This window comes from Dipodomys ordii, unplaced genomic scaffold (genome assembly GCF_000151885.1).
Source record: "Dipodomys ordii isolate 6190 unplaced genomic scaffold, Dord_2.0 Scaffold13, whole genome shotgun sequence".
Classification (NCBI taxonomy): Eukaryota; Metazoa; Chordata; class Mammalia; order Rodentia; family Heteromyidae; genus Dipodomys; species Dipodomys ordii.
This window is the reverse complement of record NW_012267229.1, coordinates 21,521,914-21,546,757: the sequence shown is the minus strand read 5'-3', so window position 1 is coordinate 21,546,757 and position 24,844 is coordinate 21,521,914. Positions and strand designations below refer to the sequence as shown.

The 24,844-nt window shown below is 42.9% G+C and overlaps 1 protein-coding gene across 2 annotated transcripts in view; it reads left to right on the top strand.

The window, feature by feature from the left end:
* The window catches only part of Ptprt (protein tyrosine phosphatase, receptor type, T), a 718,198-nt gene that overhangs the window by 259,446 nt on the left and 433,908 nt on the right, over nt 1-24,844 (top strand). The gene's annotated exons all lie outside the window — the stretch shown is intronic.

Genomic DNA, 24,844 nt, shown 5'->3' with positions numbered 1-24,844 from the left:
ACACACACACACACACACACACACACATACACACACACACACACACACACACACACGGGTTTCCTCAGGGAGATCTCATCTCCCTGGACAATTCTTTGGCAACTTACTAGTATTATTACTACTACTAATAAAGATTTGATAATAAAGAGTAATAATTGTTATTTTTATGGTGGCACTTGGTGTTCAACATTGGGCCTCACACTTTCCTGGCAGGCATTCTACTACTTGAGAGACTCCATTAGCCCATGGTTTGTGGGTTATTTTTTAAGAGAGGATCTTACTTTTATACTTGAGTTGATCTGGATTACAATCCTTCTGTCTGTGCTTCCCTGCAACTATGGGATGGCTGGCATGTGTCACTGCACCCAGCCAGATGTTTGAGATGGCATTTTGCAAAACCTTGTGCCCAGGGGCACCTCAAACCATGATGGTCTGATCTCTGCCTCTCACGTTGCTTGCTTTACAGGCCAGAGCCACCACACTGGGTCCTGGCCACTTTTAATCTGAAGGACATACATTTTCATGCTTTTGATCTCCTTCAGCTCGGCTCTTCATCTGGGGCAGCCCTGGCCCTCCCTGGCGGCCACAGCAAGCAGAAAGAAGCGGCCATCACTGTCAGCTAAGGCTAACAATAACATTGCCAAGGGAATGAACTCTCCCACCTCTTTCAGTGTTTCCAATAAGAGCAGAGTTCAGTGTCTCAAAACTGTGAAATCATTTTATTTACACAGAATGGTTCCCTGGGGCAGAAGAAAAGCTATAGGTTTTCATCCTTTCTCTTGTTTGCAGACCTGCAAGCCTGGCCTCTCTCTACACCCCACCCCCTGGAGGCAGCCTACACCCCTGTTTGGGTATTTCTCAGGCTTCTTCCCTCAGGTACCCATTCATTGTTCCTTGCTTCCTGACTTCATCACCAGGCCTAACACCCGCATGGCCCTTTGTAGCAAGGATGGATCATGAAAGCTAGTTGATTTCCTTGCAAACCGCATTATGATCCAGTTTTGCCAAGCGCCTACTGTGTCTTTTTTGTTCTGTCTGCTCTAACAGTCGGCAGTAGGAATCCATCCTATCTAGCTTTATTATTTTTTTTAACTGTCTTTATATTGGTACACTTTCTTGGTGCTGGCCTGATTTTCTTCACACTGTTAAATCTACTCGCATCTAAAATACTACTTGACCTGAACATTCTAGTATACTTTATTGTCAGTTTTATTCTTCCTCATTTTACTCCCCAGAATCTCTCCTGACCATCCATTTATCATAGCATTTACGGCACTATATCCCAATGGCCTGTCTTCCCCACAGGAAGGCAAGAATTGGGTGTCGGCCAACTCTGGAGACAGCAGCCAATTCAGGGGCAGAAACCTCCTGCAAGTTTGGGCAACATTTGCAGAGTGAATGAATAAAAAAATTAATCACAGAGCTGGGTGCCAGTGGCTCATGCCTGTAATCCTAGCTACTCAGGAGGCTGAGATCCGAGGATTGAGGTTCAAAGCCAGTCCAGGCAAGGAAAGTCTGTGAGACTCTTATCTCCAATAAACCACTAGAAAACCAGAAGTGGCACTGTGGCTCAAACGGTAAAGCACTCGCCTTGAGCTGAAGAGCTGAGGGACAGCGCCCAGGCCCAGAGTTCAAGCCCTACAGCTGACCAAAAAAAAAAAAAATTAATCACAACCACATGGAAGAAAAGATGGTTATGAATTTACATTAATTCTCCTAAGAAGAAAAAAAAGATATACATGTATGAGTGCCTTTCTGTCTTTCTAAACCATAGTTTGCCTTATAAAACATGGAAAGTTCTAGAAGACAGGTTGTTTTTCTGACCTGAGTGACTCCTGGGCAAGAACATCTGTAAGTCCCAGAGAACCCCAGAGAAAATGAACCTCCCCTGGTCAACTCAAGCCACAAGCATTTGGGAAAGAATGGCCAAATGGATATGCTTTGGAATCCAGTCTTCCTATTCTGAGAGGTACTGGATTGATTCATTGGTGCATCTAGACGGTCAAAGAGGCTTCTTGAGCACTGTCTGTGGGTCAGTATCATGCTGCAAGGTGTGGATGTACTACTGAACATGACTCCTAGACGCTCATGGTTTAGCTACAAGGAAAACAGAGGGTCTAGAGAAGGCCCTTGACCTTAACTCAGGATATCAGGAAAGGCTGCTCAGAGGAAGTGATGCCTAGACTGAGATGTGTCAGAGTAAGGAGAGGGCTGGACTATTAGGATGGAACTAGCTCCCATGTGGAGTCTCTGCTCAGTTATTTCTTGGGGGAAAAAGGCCCTACAATAGAGATAGAAGATATTCCATAGGCTCTGTGTGTATGTAGGTGTGTGTGTGCGCACTGGGACTTGAACTCAGGACCTAAGTGCTATCCCTGAGCTATTTGCTTAAGGCTAGTGCTCTACCACTTGAGCTATACCTCCTCTTCCAGCTTTTGGGTGGTTAAGAGTCTCATGGATGTTCTTGTCCAGGCTGCCTTTGAATATCAATCCTCAGATCTCAGCCTCCAGAAAAGCCAGGATTACGGGTGTGAGCCATTGGTTCCTGGTAATCGTTAGGCTCTGACACCACTGGCTTGATTGCAGTGCACAGGACAGGATGGAGGACTGAACAGGAGCTGACGATCCCCTGGGAAGCTGAGCTGTCAGGCAGGTCAGTCCAGAGTGTAGCTTGTCCCTCATGGAGGCGTTTGGAGCAGAGATGACCCGATCAGACCTGCCTGGTAAGGAGCCAGGGGAGGGGAGATGTGAAAATGGAGTACAAACAATGTGTGGCCACTGCAGCCATCCAGGAAAGAAAGGACCATGGTTGACTTACTGGAGTAGGCAATGGGGCTAGAGAGACATGAGCACATCTAAGACATTTTCAGAAGGTTAAAAATTGCCTTTGCAATGTGTTTGATCAGGGATTGGCAAGCAGTAGTTGGTGAATTGAATCTGGCCTACTGCCCGGCCTTGTAAATTTTATTGGAACATTCACACTATTGGAACATTCACACTATTACAACATTGTTGTAATAATGTTGCAAAGCCTATAGTGTATTTATTGTGTGGTGGGTTTTTTTGTTTATTTTTCTCAGAAAGCATAGGTCCGTCTGTCCTATGCTGAGTTGGATGTAAGGCCTGGAGAGCCGATGATGAGGAAGGTTTTTGAAAGAACCTTCTGGTTCGGTACCTTCGTTGAAAACTCAAGGAAGGTCGGAAAGGTCCTCTTCAATCTCTTAACCCTCCTCAGCCTCCTTTCCCCTTTAATTTAACTGGGCTCCACCATTCTGACTGGCCCTTCCCCATCTCCTTCCTTGGAACACGGATCCCTCTCTTCTGTGATTCTGGCTATATCCTTGGCCTTGGCCTTACCTGATCACAGGATTACCTGCTATCCCCATCTAAATGGAAGAAAGGGCCACCCCCTGGAGCCAAGGCCCATCACCTTTCTTCTTGATCTACTGTTTTATTTAGTCTCTTTATGCGTTCATGGCTAGGGCTAGATCCACTTCTGTTCTCAGCCCTGAGCCCCAGGCTACTCTAATTCCTCAGCTTCACCCAAGCCTTCCCCCAGCTGTGCTGCTGTGGACCAGATACCACCTGAGCTGATGCCACCCTTCCTGCCGTCTTCCTCTCACTCCCTCTACTTGAGCATGGTAACCTCCCGGGGACATGGCCCGTGACTCCTTCTTTTAGAGGCTAGGGAGCAATCCTTGCTGTCTCTTTTTAAACAGGTCACCTTTGGTGGGTATGTAATTCCACGTTTCTACTTGTCAAAGTGACATTTTCATCATGCCCAAAGTCATTAAGTGGCATCTTTGGGCACCCACTTTTTAAGCAAAATGGAGTAGGCTGGGAAATGTCAGTAGTGATAATGTAGAGTTATGTCCCCCATACCCTTTGATTGAACACATGACGGAAACAGTGCGAACTCCAGAGCCCTTTGCAGGAAATTGGCGGTTAAAGAATTTGTTCAGACTCATAGCTTTTTAACTGTAAACCCTGAATGTCTTAAATAAAATACCAGCTGCCATGGAGCTCTGACTGGCTGGGAAATGTCAGCCCTTGGCCTGCCATGCTGCCTAACTCTGCAGCCTCCTTTCTACATCTGTAGGCTCCAGGGTCCCCCCTCCAGTGTACCCCATTCCATTCTCAGTCAGAGGATGCCCTCCTCAGAGGGAGTCTGCCCTACCAATCTATGACCACTAGTAATGCTAGTAATATATTAGTGTATCTCCCCGCCTTCCCCTGTCCTGCAGGAGGGCCTGCTGGGATAATTTCAAAGACAGTGGTTTGATACAAGGAAGAGAGGGGCGGGGCTGAAAGGAAAGACTGAGAAAGGAAGGAAGGGAGGGAGAGAAGAAAGGGAGAATGAGCTAGAGGGAGGGAGGGAAAGAAGGAAGAAAGGACGGAGGGAGGGAAGGAGGGAAGGAAGAAGGAAGCAAGGAAGGAAGAAAGAAGGAAGGAAATTAGGAAAGGGAAGGCCTGATGAAATCAGTAGACGTCAAGATGGGCTTTACCTCCCTGGATTTAGTGCCTAGAAAGGGGAGGGGGTCCTAGAATGTAGAGAAAATTTGGTTTCTTGGTCAAGGTGTTATACAGTGTGTTCAGTTTGTAAAAATTCACAGATTGTACAACATGCACGTTTCATTTTAACTTTGATTAAAAGTGAAGTAAGTAATTAAAAAGTTAATTAATGATGATCAGGAGAGAGCAGAGATAAAATGTGTGTGGCAGTACCTTGCCTGGCATCCAGGGTACTTGTCAGCAAAGTATATTCTTTCTGGAGGTGCCAGAAGAGAATGCAGCTTCAAAACCAGTGGTACAGTATCTTCAATCCCCTATCACATCCTTTTCTCCTTCTGTTTCTCCTCCTCCCCTTTCTTGATTCACTTCATCCCTCTCCTCTTCCCTCCTCTCCCCTCCTCTCCTCTTCCCTCCTCTCCTCTCCTCTCCTCTCCCCTCCCCTCCTCTCCTCTCCTATCCCCTCCTCTCCTCTTCCCTCCTCTCCCCTCTCCTCCCCTCCTCTCTTTCTCGCTTTCTCTCTTTCTCTCTTTCTCCCATTTCTCACTCATAAAGACCCTTGTGATTACATTCAGGCTCACCCCAATAATTCAGGCTAATCTCTCCATCTCAAGATCATTAACTTAATCACTTAATTAACTTAATTAATGAACTTAATCTGTTAAAGTGTCTTTTGGCAATGCAAGGTATCACATTCACATTATTCCTGGGTTCCAGGGAGTTAGGATGAGGATGTGGACACTGTTATTTTTAAAACAGGGACATGATGCTGCCTACCGAAGTATCCATTGCAGAAATGTGGCTGTGTTAAGAAAGGCTGAGGAACAAGTGAGCATTTCATGGAGGACAATGGTTAAGTGATTGCTCTTCCCTGTCATGTCTGCCACCATCACAGTGCCTATGAGGAACTGCTGATAACACGGACTGTGCTGAAGCTGGACAGGTTTGAAAAGTATTATGCTTTCTATAACGTGTGCACAAAGGATAAACAATTAGGAGAAAATAAGACTGCCAGAGGAGGAGAGTTCACATTTATTATACCTAGTAGTTCATCCACACGCATTTAGCTTCTAACTGTCTGCAAGCTCCTCATTTTTCTGTAAAAACAATAATGTTGTTGTTGTTCTTTTAATCTGTCAAGATTAGATGAGGCAAAGTCTGGAGTGGAGTAGAAAGAATCTGGGAAGAATGGGGTTCTAAAAACTCTCTAGGGCTGCATATGGTGGCATACAATTGTAATCCCCACTCCTCAGAAGGTACAGTCAGGAAGATGACAAAGGGAGCAAGACCCCCATCTCCAGGACATAGCTCAAGTAGTACTTTCCTAGGATAGCTGGGTTCAGTCCCAAGAACCAAAATGAATGAATGAATGAATGATAGATAAATAAAACAGGGTAAGATGGATAAAATGATATAATGACAGGCAGCCCCAATGGATCATGCCTGTAATTTTATCTATTCAGGAAGCTGAAAATTGCAGTTTGAAGCCAGCCCAGGTAAGAAAGTCCATGATAGTTCAAAGCCCTGAGTTCAAACCTCAGTATTGGCATGTGTGTACCCTCCTTACCCGCACAAAAGATGATATAATGAGTCTCTGGACCCCATACAGACAGTAGAGCTGTTCATGGGTAGAGGCCCCTTTGTTAGAGTTTCTGTCACTGGGAGATTCAGTAGCTGCGTGTATGTGTATGTATGAGGGGAGATGAGCGTGGTGACAAAAGTGATTTTGTTGCCTTGCCTTCCTACTGGAGATGACGGTGTTCCTCTGTTGTGAGGATCAAATTGCTCCCACAGGAATGAAGGCCTCTCCGCGGGATCTGAGGCCAGTAGTGGGGTTCTTGGACATCAGGCTTGGTCCTGACAAAGACTTTTACCAACAGGGATCGGCAAGGCCTATGCACATCTTTAGACCCGTGCATTGTTAGCACACAGCAAGTGAATTTCACAGATGTTCATTTTATTCTTCACTTTTTCATTGTTATTAAAAAGGTAATGTACAGAGGGGTTACAGTTACATAAGTCAAGAAGAGAGGCACTTTCTTTCCTTCCTTCCTTCCTTCCTTCCTTCCTTCTTTCTTTCTTTCTTTCTTTCTTTCTTTCTTTCTTTCTTTCTTTCTTTCCTTCTTTCTTTCTTTCTTTCTCTTTCTCTCTCTCTCTCTTTTATTTTGTTGGTTGTAGGGGACTTGAACTCAGGGCCTGGGTGCTTCCCCTAAGCTCTTTTGCTCAAGGCTGGAGCTCTACCACTTTGAGCCACAGCTCCACTTCCAGTTTTCGAGTGATTAATTGGAGATAAGAATCTCACAGGGATTTTCTGCCTGGGCTGGCTTTGAACCACAATCCTCAGATCTCAGTAGCTAGGGTTACAGCTGTGAACTACTGGTACCTAGCTGAGAGGGCATTTCTTTTTGTGTTTTTCCTCCCACTTCCACCCATAAGTTGTATGGTTCATTTTCAACATAGTGTCTGTGAGTAACATTGCTGCATTTGTTCATTCTTTGTCCCTCCATTTCTGTGCCTCCCCTTATGTTCCCAATGACAGATAAATGAACAAACATGACAAGAAAAGAATAGAAAATGGTAACACAGAAAGCATCTCTTGTTTCCATTTCCTGGAGTTCACAGATGTTCATTTTTATATGTAGTGAAAGTTACATATTAGAAACCCACAGTAACTTGGTTTGTAAAGGAAATGAAAATTTGTATTTGTTCAACTAAAATTACTCCATTAGTGGTGCTTACTGAGGATACTAATTCATTTAGGCTGCTAGATGTCTTGGCTACTTTACAGAGATACAATAGATGTGCATGCAGTACAGTCCTTCTGTGTAAATCAACCTAACTGCTTCCCCTGGTACATGGTCCACAGTTGGTTGGATCCACAGATGCAGAGTGCAAAAACACTAGGTAGTGGACACCAAGAGTTGATTAGGCTTGGAATATTCACAGTGTCTAATAGGCTCATTTTGTCATATATCCTAAGGGTGGTCTTGAACAAGCCGCAGTTTCCAATGTTTCTTCCTCTTGTATTCATACACACCTACATGATTACTGTTCCAATTTACTTTTGTTCTTGTGCACTTGCCCTATAATCTTGATAATGATGCCTACCACCAACTTTTCTCTAATTCCAGTTCAGTATCAGCAAGTGGAAGGAGGGAATAAACTGGGGAGTCTTTTATGATACTGGTACAAGAAGCAGCAGACAACAAAGTTAGAGAACCAGGGAACGCTTCAGGTAGGAGAAGAATAAAATGACAAAGAACTGTGACTTACCTTCGAAAAATCTTTGACGACATTTTCCGGAAACATGTAAATGTAGAAGTAAATGGCTTATTAATTACGAGCCTCTCACCTTGGTAATTAAGCAATAAAAGCCCATCAGGCAGTGCATTTGTGGGCGATTAGAGCTGCATTTGGCGGAGTCAGAAACTTGCAGCTGAAGATTAAGTGGTTCTCACCACCTGAGAGATGCATTAATCACCTGGAGATAGCCTACCTGGTGGATGTGGGTTGTTTAGTTGCAATGGCATTTACACATTAAAGTGAGGGATATCTGTACATGCTGTGTAGAGTTTTGGAGTAAAGGGTAGTTACTCAGCAAGGACAAGCAGGGCTTCTAGGTATAATATCCTGACTCAGGACAGCATCTGCCCCTGCATCACCTTTGTGCTACTGTCAAGAAGGGACAGATGGGAAAGATGGCCTAGACACCCACTGGATGCCCTGCTGGGAGGAAGGACTCTGTGTCCTTCCAAAGGATGGAAGGAGATGATGGGGGGTGTTGGCAGCACCTGGAAATGGGCAGGTATGACTCTAAATACTAGCTTTATTTCTTACTTCGTAATGTTGTCCAAGTTAACCTTGTCAGTTGTTGTGGCTTTTTCTGTAATGTAGACATATTCATCTGCATTTGTCAGCCTTTCCTTTGTAAGAAATGAGGCCCACTGTCTAAGTGCCAAGCAGCAGTGAGCATTGACTTATCTTATGTGTGTTAGTTTTGTTGTCACCATGACAAATAACCTGAGAGAAACAATTTAAAGCAGAAGAAATTTACTTTGGTTTTCAGTTTCAGAGATCGGTTCACAGTCAGCTGGCTTCTGTGAGGTGGAACATCATGGTGGCCTGTCAGAGCAAAATAGCTCACCTCATGGCAGCCAGGAAGTAGAGAAAGATATACAGGAAGTAGGGGATGTGAGACAGGAAGGAAGAGCTGTGTACTCCCCTATACCCACGACCTACTACCTCCTAACACTTCCATCACTTCCCACAATAACACCACTAGCTGGGGACCTAGAATTCACCACATGATCTTGTTGGGGAACATTTCATGCATAGACTATAATCTGGGTGCAAGTTGGGTAGTCCCAGTGGAGCTTGTTTACTCGTCTGGTTGAGGGTCTAAAATGAGATGGCTCTTTTCTGGATATTAGACCTGCATTTTTCGCTGACTGCTCCAGCATCTCCATCTCTTCCCTCTGGACAAGTGAGCCACTCAGAACTTCATCTCACAGTAGCATGGGAGATAAATAGAGAGCTGTAGAGTCTCCAAGTGGTCATGCTATCACCTCTGTCTCATTCTATCAGCCAAACTGAGTCATGAGGCCAAGTCAAAAGACCAGGCCTTTCTTTGGGTGGGAAGAACTGGAAAGTCACTTAGAAGAGAGCCCACACTGGATGGATAATCCCTCATTATCTATGGTAGATAATCTTCAGGACCTCTTTGGGATACTAAATTCCTCAGACGCTTAAGTCTCTTATGTAAAATGAAATCGTATTTACATTTAGTCTTTACCCCATTGAATATTTGCCTACTCTCCAATATAGATAAAATCATCTGATGATTTATCTTGATGAAAGGAGAGTAAAATTTTGAGCAAATTGTGAGATGTTCCAAATAGTTCTATATAACTGCTAATTTCTTTTAGAAGAAAGACATGTTCAATGTGCTATTTACTGTGCTAGGTGCTGGATGTAGAGTACTGAATAAGGCATATTTGTGTAATACAGAGCATAACAATTGTGTCAGATGTTAAACAGATAATCATTTATGTACACAGAAATTATCACAATGTCTTGGATATTGAAAGGGAAAATAAAAAGAGGCTAATGGGGACTTACAATAGGTGTTCTACCATAAAGTCTTGACCCAAGTTCCTAGCATGTGTAGGCATACAGAAAAATCTTGACTGCTTGAGACAGCAGGAGAACAAGTGTATGGTATAAAAACCACCTGTCCAGGGGAGGGCTGGATGCATACTTTGCTCACTAAGCCTTGAACACTGATACAGGGCTGGGGTATGCAAGCAACTCTGCAGCAAGGTGGTTCTATTCTTTTCCAGCCCTAAACATCTCCCTCCGTTTATGAGTTATAGAATGTTCACAGTGGGTAGACTATCTTGTAATACACAGGAGCCTAAATGGAGATTCAATCTGAATGGTTTGCTATACTGGTCACCTTAAGTCCCACCTTCCCAGCCACACATCTTGTTCAGAGGATGAGCAGGTAATATCTAGAATTGGAGACTTTGAGAGAATTCAGGTTAACAGGTTTTAGATAACATCAACTGTCTTCATGAGGAGATGACAAAATGTTGACCACAGATCATGGTAAGTCAGAGCCAGGAAAGTACTGGGGCCAAGGAGCCCTCTGCTATTTCTACTTAGACAACATCATCGCTCTGGCCAAAAATTCCTTAAGAGAACCCACTATCATTTTTGCACTAAATGTCTATTAAGAAAGGAAGCGTTGAGTCTTTACTCTCATAGCAAATTATTTATTACAGTCATCATTGCCTAACAGGTCTGATGCTCAATTTTGTCATCTCTGACAATGGTAAAATGGTAAAATCTTCTCCTAGAGTTGTTGAATGGGCTCAGTGAACTGTTCTCTGCAAGGCACTTAATATAGCACTGATATGTCCTAAGAGATGAAAGATGTCTTATTCCCAGAAGATTCCAGAATACTTGAAGGATCCTGGCTTTCACGTCTTAGACTAGGGTGGTCTCTGTAGACCTAGGGTATGCACCCCTGACCTCTAAGCCCTAGTTCCAAGAACTGGACTTTAGTTTATGGCAGTTTGTTTGAGCTCTGGCATTCAGTTTTTATTTGAGAGCCAACCCAGAGGGGCACAGAAAAAATTGGATTTATTTTTATGACAGTTCTTAGTAGAGCCTAGCAATCAATCATACATCAGGATGCTGTTTTGATAGGAAACAGGTTAGAGGTAGACTTTGGAGACCTAGCTTTATTTACGAAGTGAGCGGTGGTAAACACATCACATTCTTTCTGCTCCTCAATTTTCTTACCTGTAAAGTGGAGGATCATAATTCCCACCTTGGGGAATTCTGCTGGATTTCAGTGAAATGTCAGGAATGAAAGCCCCTAGCACATGCTTGCCTGACACCCAGTAGGCACTCAATCCACAGAAGCTCCCATCTTTAATGCTTTTGGATGTCCGAAGGACAGCCATTTTGCTGTATCAATACTAATTAAAACAATCACAATCATGAGACAATGCAGACACTGTAGGCGACCAGAAAAATATATCACCTCCGTAAAGCAGGCCTGGTGATCAATAAATACTTTGCAACTGATTAATCATCCTGTACATCTGTGCAGTACTTTAGAGTTAATGGAGCAGTTTCAGGCTAGCTGGTGTAGTAATGGCTCACATACATAGATGAGGTTGGCATTAACTCATTGTCCAAATATTTCTGAGCCCCAGAAGGCATAATGTAGCTTATGGAGACAAGACTTCTGATTTAAGAAGACCTCAGTCTGATTTGGGAAATAGGGAGGACCATTATTGCTTCTCTAGAGTGTTATGGAAAAAGGCAATTACACAATGGAAGGATGGCTGACCCCTAGGAATCAAAAAAACTCTTAGTGAAGAACTTAGTGTTGGAGTTGAGCTCTAAAATGTGACCGGGACTTTCATAGAGAAGGAACTGCACTTTCAGTAGGGCAAGCTAGGACGCAGAAACAAATAAATGCAAACATAGGGCTCCATGACATTGAAGTATATTTATTTATTATTGTTTATAATAAGCTCTGTGTGTGTGCATGTACATGTGAGTGTCCAGACAGGGCTTGAATTCAGGACTTGGTGTTTTCACTTGCTATTTCACACAAGGCTGTTTGTTGCTTTCCCAGTTGAACCTCATCTCCATTTCTACTTTTTGGCTGGTTTTATCTTCCATGGGCTCTCTGCAAACCTTGTTCTTCAGATCTCAGCTTCCTAAGTAGCTACAATTACAGTTATGAACCACCAGTGCCTAGCTAAGTAATAAGCTTTTGATTTTTCTTTGTGCTAGTCCTGGGGCTTGAACTCAGTCCATAGGCACTGTCCCTAAGCTTTTTTTTTTTTTTTTGCTCAAGGCTAGCATTCTACCACTTGAGCCACAACTCCACTTCTTTTTGGTGATTAATTGGAGATAAGAATCTCAAGGACTTTCCTGTCTGAGGCTGGCTTTGAACTACAATCCTCAGGTCACAGCCTCCTGAATAGCTAGGATTATAGGTGTGATCCACTGATGCCCAGCTTTCTTCTTCTTTTATATAATAAGCTTTTAATTGTGAAATAATTTTAGGTTATAGAAAAGTTGTGAAGATGATACAAATAGTCCTCATTTGATGATCATGGTTTGCAGTCATCCCAGGCAGGAGAGTCTGAGAGACTATCTACAATTAAAGAACAAAGAGCTGGAACTGGAGTTGTGGCTCAAGTGATAGAGCACTAACCTTAAGCAAAATAACTAAGGGATAGTGCTCATGCTTTAAGTTCAAGCCCTGGTCAGTGAAGGAAGGGAAGGGAGGAAGGAAGGATGGGAAGGAGGAAGGGAGGGAAGGAGGTAGGAAGGAAAAAAGGAAAGAAGAAAGGAAGGAAGGAAAGAGGGAGAGAGAGAAGGAAAGAAGGAAAAGCTTGAAACAACACAAAGCCAAAATTGAGGTTGAAAATACATAATTTATAGCTTCAGATCTGCTACTTGCTTCAGCTGTGTGCTCTGTGTGTGTGTATGTGTGTGTGTGTGTGTGTGTGTGTATGTCTGTGTGTCTGTGTATCTGTGTCTGTGTGTCTGTGTATGTGTGTGGTGGGGAATAAATTTAATAGCAAGAGCTAAGTGTGCCAAGAAGGAGAAAGGAGGATGTGAGAATGTATTTGAAGTGAACGAAATTGCATTAATAAAAGTTGAGATGATACAGCCATTTTGTAGGCAGAAAGGTTACAGACCCCAGCTAGGAAGGCTTAGCTGTGGGCAGACCTGCAAAAACACACAACCCCAGGGCTGCACAGGCCCCAGACCAACCTACCGTCTTTCTGCTGGTCGGAAAGGTCTTCAGCTCAAGAGAAGGATCCCTTGGATGGAATAGCCATTGGAGAAGCCTTGGCACATCATGGTATTTCTTTAAATGCATTTTATTAGAAGGTTTATAACCATTCCATTTTGGAGGAAGGCTTTTTCTTGAATCCTTTCATATGACCTGAAATGAACAGATGATGACAGAGAATGAGATGACTCTCAAGGGACTCAAGTGATTCGCTCTGTTCATCAGGGTCCATTCTGCACCCATGCCCAGAGGCTCCATCATGGGGGGCCATGATGGGGACAATGTGTCTGCCTGTCATCTCCTGTGTGATGCTGGTGTCTGTTTATTTGTGGCTGGCTGGCATATAATTGCTCCCCGGGCTGACAGTGACAAATGGTGATTGGGAGGAGTGTATTCCTCTGAGTGATGGAGTGGGCTTGTGCACCTCCGCTGACAGAAGAGGCCCTGTCAGAAAGCAACAGGGGGGTTTTCTTCTATGCTTGAGGCCTCACAGACATGGCGAGAATTCCAGGCTGTGGGCTCTGAGCTGCATGAAGGGCTGGCATCTGCAGTGTTTGGAATATGCAGCACAATGAGGGAGGTGTCAGGGTCGCCTTCCTTTCTGTTTTCTGCAATCTCTGTTTTCATAGTTTCAGTTCCCTATGGACAACCACAATATTAAGTGGAAGCAACAGTTCCTGCCCTGTTCTTTGTAGTGTGATGACTTCTCTCCTCATCTCTCTGCATCCCGTGTGGGATGTTCGTCTCTGTCCGGTGTGTCCACAGGGTATAAGCTACCCTTCCATCAGTCACTTAGCTACTGTCTGCATTAACAGTTTGACTGTCCTGTTGTCTGGATCTCAGTACTTCTGTTTATGTATTTAATAATGGCCTGAAAACATAAAGTACTGATGCCAGAAATTATATTACAATATATGATTATAATTGTTATGTATATATTATTACTTACTATGCTTAATTTCTCACAGAGCATTTAATATAAATAAGTATGTTCAAGTTAACAAATGTAGAAATAAATATGCCACATATAGGGCTCAACATTACCATGGGTTCAAGTATCCACTGTATCCACTAGGGGTTCTTATAATATCTCCCCCTTGGATAAGAAGAACTACTATGTTAGCATAGTCCTGACACCAAGGACCCAGGGCAAAAGAGCCACCAAAGTGCAACAATGTCTAATTCATCTTCATATTTGTCAAACTAGAAATAGCATTTTTACCTTCATTTAAAAACTAACACAAGTCCTTAGGGGGAGAATTCAGACAAACCACAAGAGAGAAAGGATAAAGCAAAGCTACTCCACATTTTTTAGCCTGCCTAACCACTTTGGAGTTGTTTTTTGATTCCTTCCATGGAAGATAGGAAGTAAGTATTGAGCAGCCAGGGTGCAACTCTCAGCAACTCCTTGATGCTATGGCTGCCACAGGGCTGTTTATTCTTGGGGGTATGGGCAGAGTTGAGCCACTTCCAACCCTGGCCCTTCCAACATCCCATATCCATTATCTCTTCCTTCTTCTCATAGTCACATGCAGGGAACACAGGGAAGACTCAAAAACAGTGAGGACAAAGAGCCATGGACAAGAGGATCTTGGGCTCTTCAATGACCCAACAAGTCAGAACCCATTACAGACCCTATTGGACGGTAATAGAAACAAAAAGAAATCTTTCTTGTGTTAAGTCTCAGAGATAACTGTCTTAACCAACCATGGATAGAACACTTTCCAAATTCTTACTGTAAGTAGGTGTATATGCATGCACATTTAGCATAATGGAGTCATAAATTAGTGATCATAACCTGCTTTTGTCTCTGAAAACAGGTGTGAGCCCCTCTCCACAATAGAGATCTAGTCACCCAATCACTTTAATGGCCTTATTTTATTCCACTATGCGTGTAATATAATTAATTTAACAACTACTCTATTTATGGATATTGAGGTTGCTTCCAATTTTAACATTTTTATAAGTACTTCGATCATGAACAACTATTGTATACCTTCATACTTTTCTCCAACTGATATTGGGTGGTGGTCTCAGTTGGGCATCCTTCCAAGTTCTTGGCATGTTGAATGAAGAATTGAGACACAGCACAGGTTTATTGAAGTGAAAGTAAAATGGGAGTAAAGTAGGAGGGGCCTGACAAGAGAGCTCCAAGGCCAAGAGGAATGATGTCTGTGACAACTTAAAGTTCATAGAGTTGGCCAGGCACTGTGGCTCACACCTGTAATCCTAGCTACTCAGGAAGCTGAGATCTGAGGATTGTCCTATTAACCAGCAAAAAGCTGGAAGTGGAGCTGTGGCTTAAGTAATAGAACATTAGCCTTGTGCTCAAAAGCTCAGGGAGAGCACCTAGGTCCTGAGTTCAAGCCCTAAGAATAGCACGTGCATGTGCGCACACGCGCTAACACACACACACACACACACATACACACACACAAGTTGATAGAGTTGAGGGGAGGGTCAAAGGACCCCTCCCACAGTGATGGAAAGATTTGAATGGCAGGTCATGGTTATGTAACAGATTGTTTTAAATAAACATTTTATTGTTATTGTAGAGGTGATGTGCAGAGGGGTTACAATTCTATAATTCAAGTAATGAGTACAGTTTATTTTGAGCCATGTCATCCCTTTCCTAATATTTTCTGTTTTTATCTCCCATCCCCACCCACAGGGTGTATAATTTATTTAAGACAAAAGGAAAAGTCAGCAAAAACAGCAATAACAAAAAAAATCTTGTTTCCTTTTCTTGTAGTTCATTTTTATTTTATTTTTTTGGCCAGTCTTGAAGCTTGAACTTGGGGCCTAGGCACTGTCCCTAAGCTTCTTTGGCTCAAGGCTAGTATTCTACCACTTGAGCCATAGCGCCACTTAATGGCTTTTTCTACTTATATGGTAATAAGAAATTGAACCCAGGGCTTCATGCATGCTAGGCAAGCACTCTACCATTAAGCCACATTCTTTGCTCTCTGCTAGTTCATTTTGTAAAATATCATTTTATACGATCATATGCACATAGCTATTGAGCCTTTGTGATCTGCTCTTATGACTTTGTTGCTCTCACCATGTGAATATATGTAGAGACCCATATAATTTATCATGCTCCAGTATATTTTTTTAAAACTAATCAATGTATTTATTGTAAATTTATAGGCACGTTCTAGTTACCACAAATGAGGGAAACCATGTAACCTATGTTTCTTTGGATCTGACTTTCTTCACTTAATATAATTTTTTTCCAAGCCTTTCCATTTCCTTACTAATAGTATAATAGCATTCCTTCTGAATTCCATCCTGTATGTATACTACATTTTTTGTGAGTCATTCACCCAGTGAGAGACATCTGGGTTGATTCCATAGCTTGGCTATGATAAATAGTGCTGTAATGAACATGGTTGTGCTGGTGGCTTTAGTGTGGCCTGGTATGTGGTCATTTGGATAAATACCCAGGAGTGGAATTGCTGGATCATATGGAAGTTCTGTGTTCAGTTTTTAGAGAAACGTCACACTACTTTCCAGAGTGGTTGAGCAAGTTTACATTTCCACCAACAGTCTAATAGCGTTCCTGTTGGCAGCATCCCTATCATCATCTGTTATTGTCAGTTTTCTTGATAATGGCAATTCTAACTGTGGTGAGGTAGAATCTCAGTGTTGTTTTGATTTGCATTTGTAACAGATTTTTGACTGCAAATGCCAATTCCCACAATGCATCCCATTATAACTAAATTAATGATATGACGTGCATAACATGAAGTCTGAATTAGAGGGTCTTCCCTGAAAATTCACTTTGGCATAGCCAAGCACAGTACCACATATGTGCCATTAAGAGGGACTTCCTTCCTTCCTTCCTTCCTTCCTTTCTTTCTTTCTTTCTTTCTTTCTTTCTTTTCTTTCTTTCTTTCTTTCTTTCTTTCTTTCTTTCTTTCTTTCTTTCTTTCTTTCTTTCTTTCTTTCTTTCTTTCTTTCTTTCTTTCTTTCTTTCTTTCTTTCTTTTGTTTTTTGTCAGTAGTGGGGCTTGAACTCTGGGTCTGGGTGCTTTCCTTGTGCTCCTCAGCTCAAGGCGAGCACTCTACCGCTTGAGCCACAGTGCCACTTCCGGTTTTCTAGTGGTTTATAGGAGATAAGAGTCTCAAGTAGTTTCCTGCCCGGGCTGGCTTTGAACCATGATCCTCAGATTTCAGTTTTCTGAGTAGCTAGGATTACAGGCGTGAGCCACCAGCGCCTGGCTTAAGGGGGATTTTATTTTGCTGAACAACCATCCCTATTATCAGGATGTGACACTCATTTGTCTGGCCTGCAAGGGATTTATCAGTGCCTTCTGATGGCCATAGATGGTAAGTTAGGGTCCTGCAGTGTTCCTCAGGCAGGGGTGGTTTGATGAGCCTGTCCTACAAGTGGATACTGCAACCATGACCCCTGTTTTATCTGCTTGCCTCACAACCATTTCCTTAGGACATCTTTCTAGAATTTAAATTGCTTGACTGTATCACAATGGTGTTTTTTTAATCCTAAGAATGTTTTCTTAGAAAGGTGTTGGTTTATAATTCATTCAGGAATATACAAAAGATCTACTTCCTCTACTTTATGTATTTTGTTCTGCTGGAAGTTAACACATTTAATATTTTGCTGTAAGAAGCTCTTTGCATATTAAGGTTAGTATTGGTTAATATGCTTTTTTGTTTTTAGCACACATATTTTATTTATATTCTTTCTTTAGAGAAGTTTTCAGTGTTCATTTCAATCTTTCCCTCTTATTTTTAGCATTATTGTCTTTTTATGGAGCCAGGAGAAAATACGGACATATTCTCCAGATTTTCTTCTAGCATTTTTATTGTTTTGCCGTTAAGTCTTCAATCTTTCTAAAAGGTATTTCTATATAAAGTTGATACAGTCATCTGGCTTTAAATTGTTCTGAAGGCCAGGAAGGGAGAAAGAACAAAACATCTTCAAAGCACTAAAAGAAGTTTGGGGTGGCTGGTCCATAGCCCTAGAGGAGGACATTTAGCTCTGAGGCTGGGGCATCATTAGGGCCAGCTGATTAGGGTGATGGATAGGGTGCCGAACATGCTGGTATTCCAGTGCTTTCAGAACCTCAAAAGATGCCAATGGACAACTCAAACATGCCATGAAAGTTAGACCTAGACCTTGGAACAAATTCAAGAGAAAAGAACACATGTCTACAAGAGTGCTCGCAAGTTGTAGAGTTCATTTTCCAGATAATGTCTAGTGAGTACCACTGCTGCATTTGTTCACCCTCTGTCCCACCTTTTCTATGCCCCCCTTTGCCCTCCCCAAACCCATAAAACTAACAAATGAGACAAAAGGAAAAGACAACATAAAGAGCAATAACAACAAAAATAATCTGTTGTTTCCATTTCTTGGAGTTCATTTTGTGAAGCATTATTTTGTATGAGCATATGCAAACTATACAACTTGTGTACCTGACTTATAGAAATGTAACCCCTCTGTGCATCACCTCTACAATAACGATAAAATATACTTTAAACAAACAGAGTGCTCACAGAAGCTTTACTCACAGTAGCTCCAAGCTTGAACAACCTAATGGCCACTTGAAAGACAATGGTCAAAAAACTTGTGATTTGTATAACTGCACCGTGGCATATTACTTAGTAACAGAAATGATCCAATTACTAATATATGCAGTAATGTAGATTGACCTCAAAACCTTATACTAAAGAGAGAAAACTAGATACGAGTCCATACTATGTGGTTCTGTTTTTATGACAGTTGACTAGGCAAAACTATGACAATGATGATAAAAGTCAGAATAGTGTTTACCTATTGGGGTTCAGTATTTCCTCGAATTGGGAATGAGATCGCTCTGAAGGGACAGAGATCACTTTCCTATCAGTTTGGATAGCAGCTATATGCATATGTACATACAGAGAAATGTATCCAATTGCACAATTAAGGTATGCATATTTTTAATGAATGAAGAGTATAGCACAAATCAAAAAGATCCTAAGAAAGACTTAAAAAACAAACCAAAAAAAAAAGGAAGCTCAACCTCATTTTGCAGATGAAACAATGGAAGCCCAGAGCAATGCTGTGATTTTGTTCTGAGCTGACATTTCAGACTAGAGCTGTCAGACTTCAGAGCTGGAGCTAAGCGATGACAGAGCTGTGAGATTTCCTCCACCAGCCATAGGACAGAGGTGTGGGCTTCTGCACTTTCCCAGAGAAGCCTGAGGGGGACCCACAAGTCATATCAGGCTTACAGTCAAGGATGCTGTGGTCCTCACCACAACCTGTCATGCTGCTCTAGGAGCGAGGGCCAAAGATCCATCACATGGTTCTCTGTTTCCTGGAGTGCATGTCAGCATGCAGCACCCACTTACTGGGGGAGAGGGGGGACCTGGAGGAGCAGAGTTTCCCTAATTCCCCCACTTCTATGGACATCTAGCTTGGTAAAAACAAGCACAGTGATGAAATCTGGTGGCCAGCATCCTAACTCCACACTCAGGTCCATAAGAAACAGGATGCCACAAATACTAAGCAGTACCACAAACCTTTTGGGGATTGGTGAAATGATGCCAGCATCTAAATATAACCAGACCTTATACCTGGTATGCACCTATGGGTCATTCTGGCCAGCATGCCCAGATGGCATACCTGGGTCACTTGATAGTTACTCCAGGTCAGCATCACTGATATTAAATACTCGTAGATGACAGGTACAGACTTGGAGTCAGACAGCCCAAATGCACTGGCCCTGCTGCACTCTGGGGTCCTAGCTCAGTCTTCAGTCTTGGCCCTCCACCTTTTGCAGGGAATTTGGAAAGCGCGTAGGCATGAGGACTACAGGCCTGCTCCTTCCTATCGGCTTTGCAAGAGGAGCCAGGTGCCTCCTCCTGGAATGCTCAGGAAACTGCGCACACATTTACTACCTGAAGAGCAGTTCATCTCTAAGGTTCTATTTCTGAGGGAGAGAAAGCAATTGTTACAGTCCTTAAGTGAAGGCAAAGGCAGACCTCATTTCGAGGTGATTGTTGGAACCTGGGGCCTAGCAGCATTTGCCGCCAGCCACAGGTTAACCACAAGGCGCTTGTGCCAATTCTGAAACCTCCTGGGCCTTTCATTCCCTGTGAGGAAATTGCCTGCAGATGTGAGGAGTCATTAAGAGAGAGAGAGAGAGGCTGGGGGTGGAGAGTGTGGCTGAGGTGTTGTGCCTCTCTTCAAAGCAGCTGGGCAAGAGAGTATTTCACTAAGGCCACAGGGTTTCCAGCTAGACACCTAGAAGGACTTCCTCAGTGATGACAACACTGTGCTACTAGAAACCTGCTGGGTAGTGTGTGTCAAGTACAGAGGCCCTGGTCACTGCTATTTGGAGGTTCACATTCTTCTAAGGAATGCAGTTACTCCTGGGATAGATGAGATGGAGTTGCATATAGTCTGAAACACCTGTCAAGGACTCCTAGCTACCTGCTTGAAGGGTTAGAGACAGGAACTAAATGAAGGTGCTATATATATAGTGGAAGATCTTTTCTATTATTAGAATTATCTTTAAATAGTTGTTCAAAGGGATTTCAAAGGCAGCTGATGAGTGCAATGCATCTTGATCAATGTTCCCACTCTTGTCATTTTCCACCATCTCTACCAACCCTACTCATTCCTTCAATTTTCCTAGTTCCATTTTTACATATATATACATATATATATATATATATATATACACACTGAATATTATGACTGCAGTCTCCTACCTTTCTCTCCTTATTCATCTGCCTTATAACCCTTGATCTCACCCCCACACGCCTCGAGTACCAGCTTCCTAATATTTATTTTGATAAACTAAGACAGTAGCTCAGAAGAGTTACACCCTGCACCCTCCATGCTTCAGTTAATACATTTGTGTACATATACATATGAGCCTGTATACATTTACATTATGTATTTACATATTGGATCTAACTTCTACATTTGAGTAGATGGGCCTGTCTTACTTCACATAACATAATTTTTTTTTCCAGGTACATCCATTGCCTTACAAGTGACATAATTCCATGTCACATTCCAAGTGACATAATTCTTCCTGATGGATGAGTAAAATTCCATTGTGTATCACATTTTCTTGTTCCATTTGTTTGTTGAAAAGCATCTGGACTATTTCCAAGCTTGGTTGTGGTAAATAGTGCAGCAGTGAACATGGTTGTGTACGTGGCTTTACCTTATCCCAGAGCAGTACTTTTTTTTTTTTTGGTCAGTCATAGGGCTTGAACTCTGGGCTTGGGCACTGTCCCTGGGTTCTTAGCTCAGCTCAAGGCAAGCTCTCTACAGCACCACTTCAGCCACAGCACCACTTCTGGTTTTCTAGTGGTTTATTGGAGATAAGAGTCTCATAGACTTTCCTGCCCAGGCTGGTTTTGAACTGTGATCCCCAGATCTCAGCCTCCTGAGTAGCTAGGATTACAGGCATGAGCCACTGACACCTGGCTCAGAGCAGTACTTTTTGACTGGACTCAGTGCAGCTCGCTAGGGGACACTGGAGATGTTTGGAGGCATCATTGGTTTCTCCCTTAGTCATAATTTGAGGAAGGTGTTACTGATACAAGGCCATGGAGGCTTCAAAATGCTCCACATGACCCCTCATGACAGGGAAATTATTCAGCCCCAAAGCAGGTAGAACTAAGGCTGAGAAGCCCTGCAGTAGGAGAATAAAGGAGCAGAGAGAACACAATTGCCCCAACTCCTGATCCTTCTGTTCTCTAATTTTATGCCTCTGCCTTCTATTGGCTGAACCCAGCCACATGTCAGAGCCTGGGAGCCCAGTAGGGTGGCCCACAGAAGTCCATTTCCTGAAAACTGTCATTGATGCCTTATTAGATGATCAGACCAGACTAGACTTGATCCACCACTCCCCAGGAGGCCTGGTCCTCCTCAGACAGCAGGGCAGGTGTTCACTGGCCCTGGGCTGTTCTCTTTGTCATCTTTGCTGCTGCTACTGCTGCTCTTTTAATTTTTGTTGTCAGAATGAGGGCAGGACGTAGGGGTGGGAGCTTTCTCTGTGCTACAGGAAGAGACGAAGTACAGGAGGCTAAAAGAAAGCTCTGCGATACTGCTGAAATGTGGATTTTCTTATAGTTCACAAACTCTTCACCTCCTACCAGTCTTGGATGAGAAAAGTAAGAATCACAGAGCTCTAACAACTTTTTCTAGCACAATGAACTTTAAAATTGGAATTGCTGTGCAGAGCAATGACTGATCTTTCCGTAAACAGGCTAAGGACAAATGCATTATGATTATTTCAGTTCTGACATTCCTTTGTGTTAGAATGGCTTTAGCAGGGTTGTTGGAAGGGATGGGCAGATGGTTTGTCCTTTCTCAGAGTCCAGCTTCTTCAAGTTAGAGGTCAAAGAGCATTAGTGGAAGGGAGTATTATGTCAGGCCCTGTCCACTCATCTCAGATGTTCTGTTTTCTTCCTGGTTACATCTTGTCCCTCCTTCAATAATGGCTGCATGGCTTTTAGATACCATGAAGGAGAAACTAAGAATGTGTTGGTTGTGTGACTACTTCTGTTTGTTATTTTTGTCTTCATAACTGTGTATCCGACGTGAAATTGCTGAGTGAATGATCTTTCCGTGCCATAGTCATTTGTTGTTTGGATAGATTTGCTCTTCCAATCACAAGGTGTCCTGAGAAGTGAGTTATGACCAAGTATTACTTACACCAGCAGAGGGGTGGCGACTTTTTCTCTCTGGCTGTAAGAAATCTCTGTAATCTGGTGAGCCATTTTATTGATTGTAGAGGCCCCTTTCTACAAAGCTAAGAGCAGTACAACCTTTTTTTTTTAACAGATCCAAAATACAACAGTGCTGAGCCTTTGTCAGTGCTTCTTTGGAAAGCAGAGACTCTGCTTGCTACTGCTACAGGCCTAGCATCTAGCCAATGAGCGCTACACCATGGGCACTCGGTACATACTTGAATACATGAAGAAATGAATCAGTGCATGTGTTCTAGTGTGAACACTCACAGTGAGCCTTTGAGGGCGATGTTCAAGACCATCCAGCTTTCCAGGAAGGAGTTAGATCAGGAAAATGGTCCTGTAGTGCACACATTCTGAGGTGAGAAATATCTGTGGTTTATACTTACTTACTCTTTGGATTCGTGCAACCTTGTGGGAGTAACTCCATGTCTCTGAGCTCCCCTTTCTTCATCTATAAAGTAGAGATAATTAAAAACTCATACCATTGTAATGAGAAATGAATCATCAAATATATAAAACATCTAATGATAGAGCAAAAGTAGTGGATCGAGAAAGGCTGGACCTGAATCACCAACATCCACTTACCAGATGGAGTTAGAGGAAGTTGCTTATTAGCTTAGCTCTGGCCTTACGTTTCTCATCTGGACATGGACACTGTCCATAATCATGACTCTGACTTACCCCATGGTATTAGTGTAAGGGTTGAATGTGGTAGAAAGGAGGGGGAGGAAGTCCATGGAACAGTTCTACAGAGGACTCAGATGGCTTTGGGGTCACAGAGGAGGCCCATGTGGCCTAACACTATAGCAAGGCTTACTGGATTAGGGGCGCTACCTAGAAAAGTGAGGGGCTATGTAGGTCCTTGGCCAGGATAGAGAGACAGTGCCCACAAGGCGCCTCTTCGGATCTGGGTTGGTGGATCTCTACCCGAGGTGTCTATATCAACACAGAGAAAAAGCTTTTCAATATAGCCCTTACTCTTAATAGATATGTAACTTGGAAGAGTTACCTTACTCCCCAAGGCCTCAGTTTTATCATCTTAATCTCCTTTCTTCTGCTCTGGGCTTAAATACTACCTTCTTAGGAAGGACTTTCATGTTAACATTGTGGTAACAGAAAAATGATGATATCTTGGCTTACATGATTGTTTTTTGTGCCAATCCTGGGGCTTGAACTCAGGACCAGAGCACTCTCACAGAGCTTCTTTTGCTCAAGGCTGGTCATCTACCACTTGAGCCCACTTCTGGACTTGTGGTAGTTTATTGGAGATAAGAGTTTCACAGACTTTACTGTCTGGGCTGGCTTCTAACCTTGATCCTCAGATCTCAGCTTCCTGAGTAGCTAGGATTACAGACAGGGACCACCAGTACATGGCTTACAATAAATATTTTTGTGTTGCTCAAGTTTGCCATAGGTATAGGTTTCCACACTGTGGCTCTATACTCCATCTATCTCCCATTCCAGAAGCCCGGGAGAAGGATCAGCTTTTGTCTGGAGTGATGCATTTACATAGTAGGAGGGAGAAGTAAGAAGTGAAGTTTAGCACTTGAGAGCATTCCTGACAGCCATAGTATAGGCTAACATGTTCTAGTGGCCAAACTAAATCCTAGGCAAAACAAGCCTCATGCACTGAACCCTGGACAGGACCCAGAGACAGACCACCTACAGGTCACATGTTGGTAACAAGAATGTCTGATTGTCTTGCATTGGCATGAGTAATGGAGATTAAAGAGTAACATGGTCTTCTGTGACATCTCTGATCGTGCTGTTGAAAATTACAGTTAGCCTACCTGGATCTGTTTAATTTTTCTCCACTGTAGTCAACATGTTGCATGATCATTCTACTTAGCTTTGTAATGATCAGTTTCTACCTGGTCACTGTCGAATGGCAGCTCTACTCAGACAGGGGCTTCTGACTGTGTTTCTTCAGTGTGTCCTCAGAGCCTGCAACAGAAGCAGGCGTAGATCAGACACCTGGTGTATAACAGTGTGAAGATAACAATGGATGACATATCAGCATCTTAAGATCTTTCTTTTAGGCCCTGAGCCTTTTGTATCCATTAGATTTCCATCTCCTCTGGTGCTTTGGCCACCACACCGTGAATTATTCTGAAGTTCCAATTGGACAATTCATCTGTCAATCACCTCCCACAATCTGTCTTGCTCCCAGCAATTTACACCTCTCTATGGAAGAAAGACTAGGGATAAGCTATTGGGAGAGGCAGCCCCTGCTTCAAACACAACACTTTCATGATTATACATAGAAGTCAAATGTCCAGTGTTA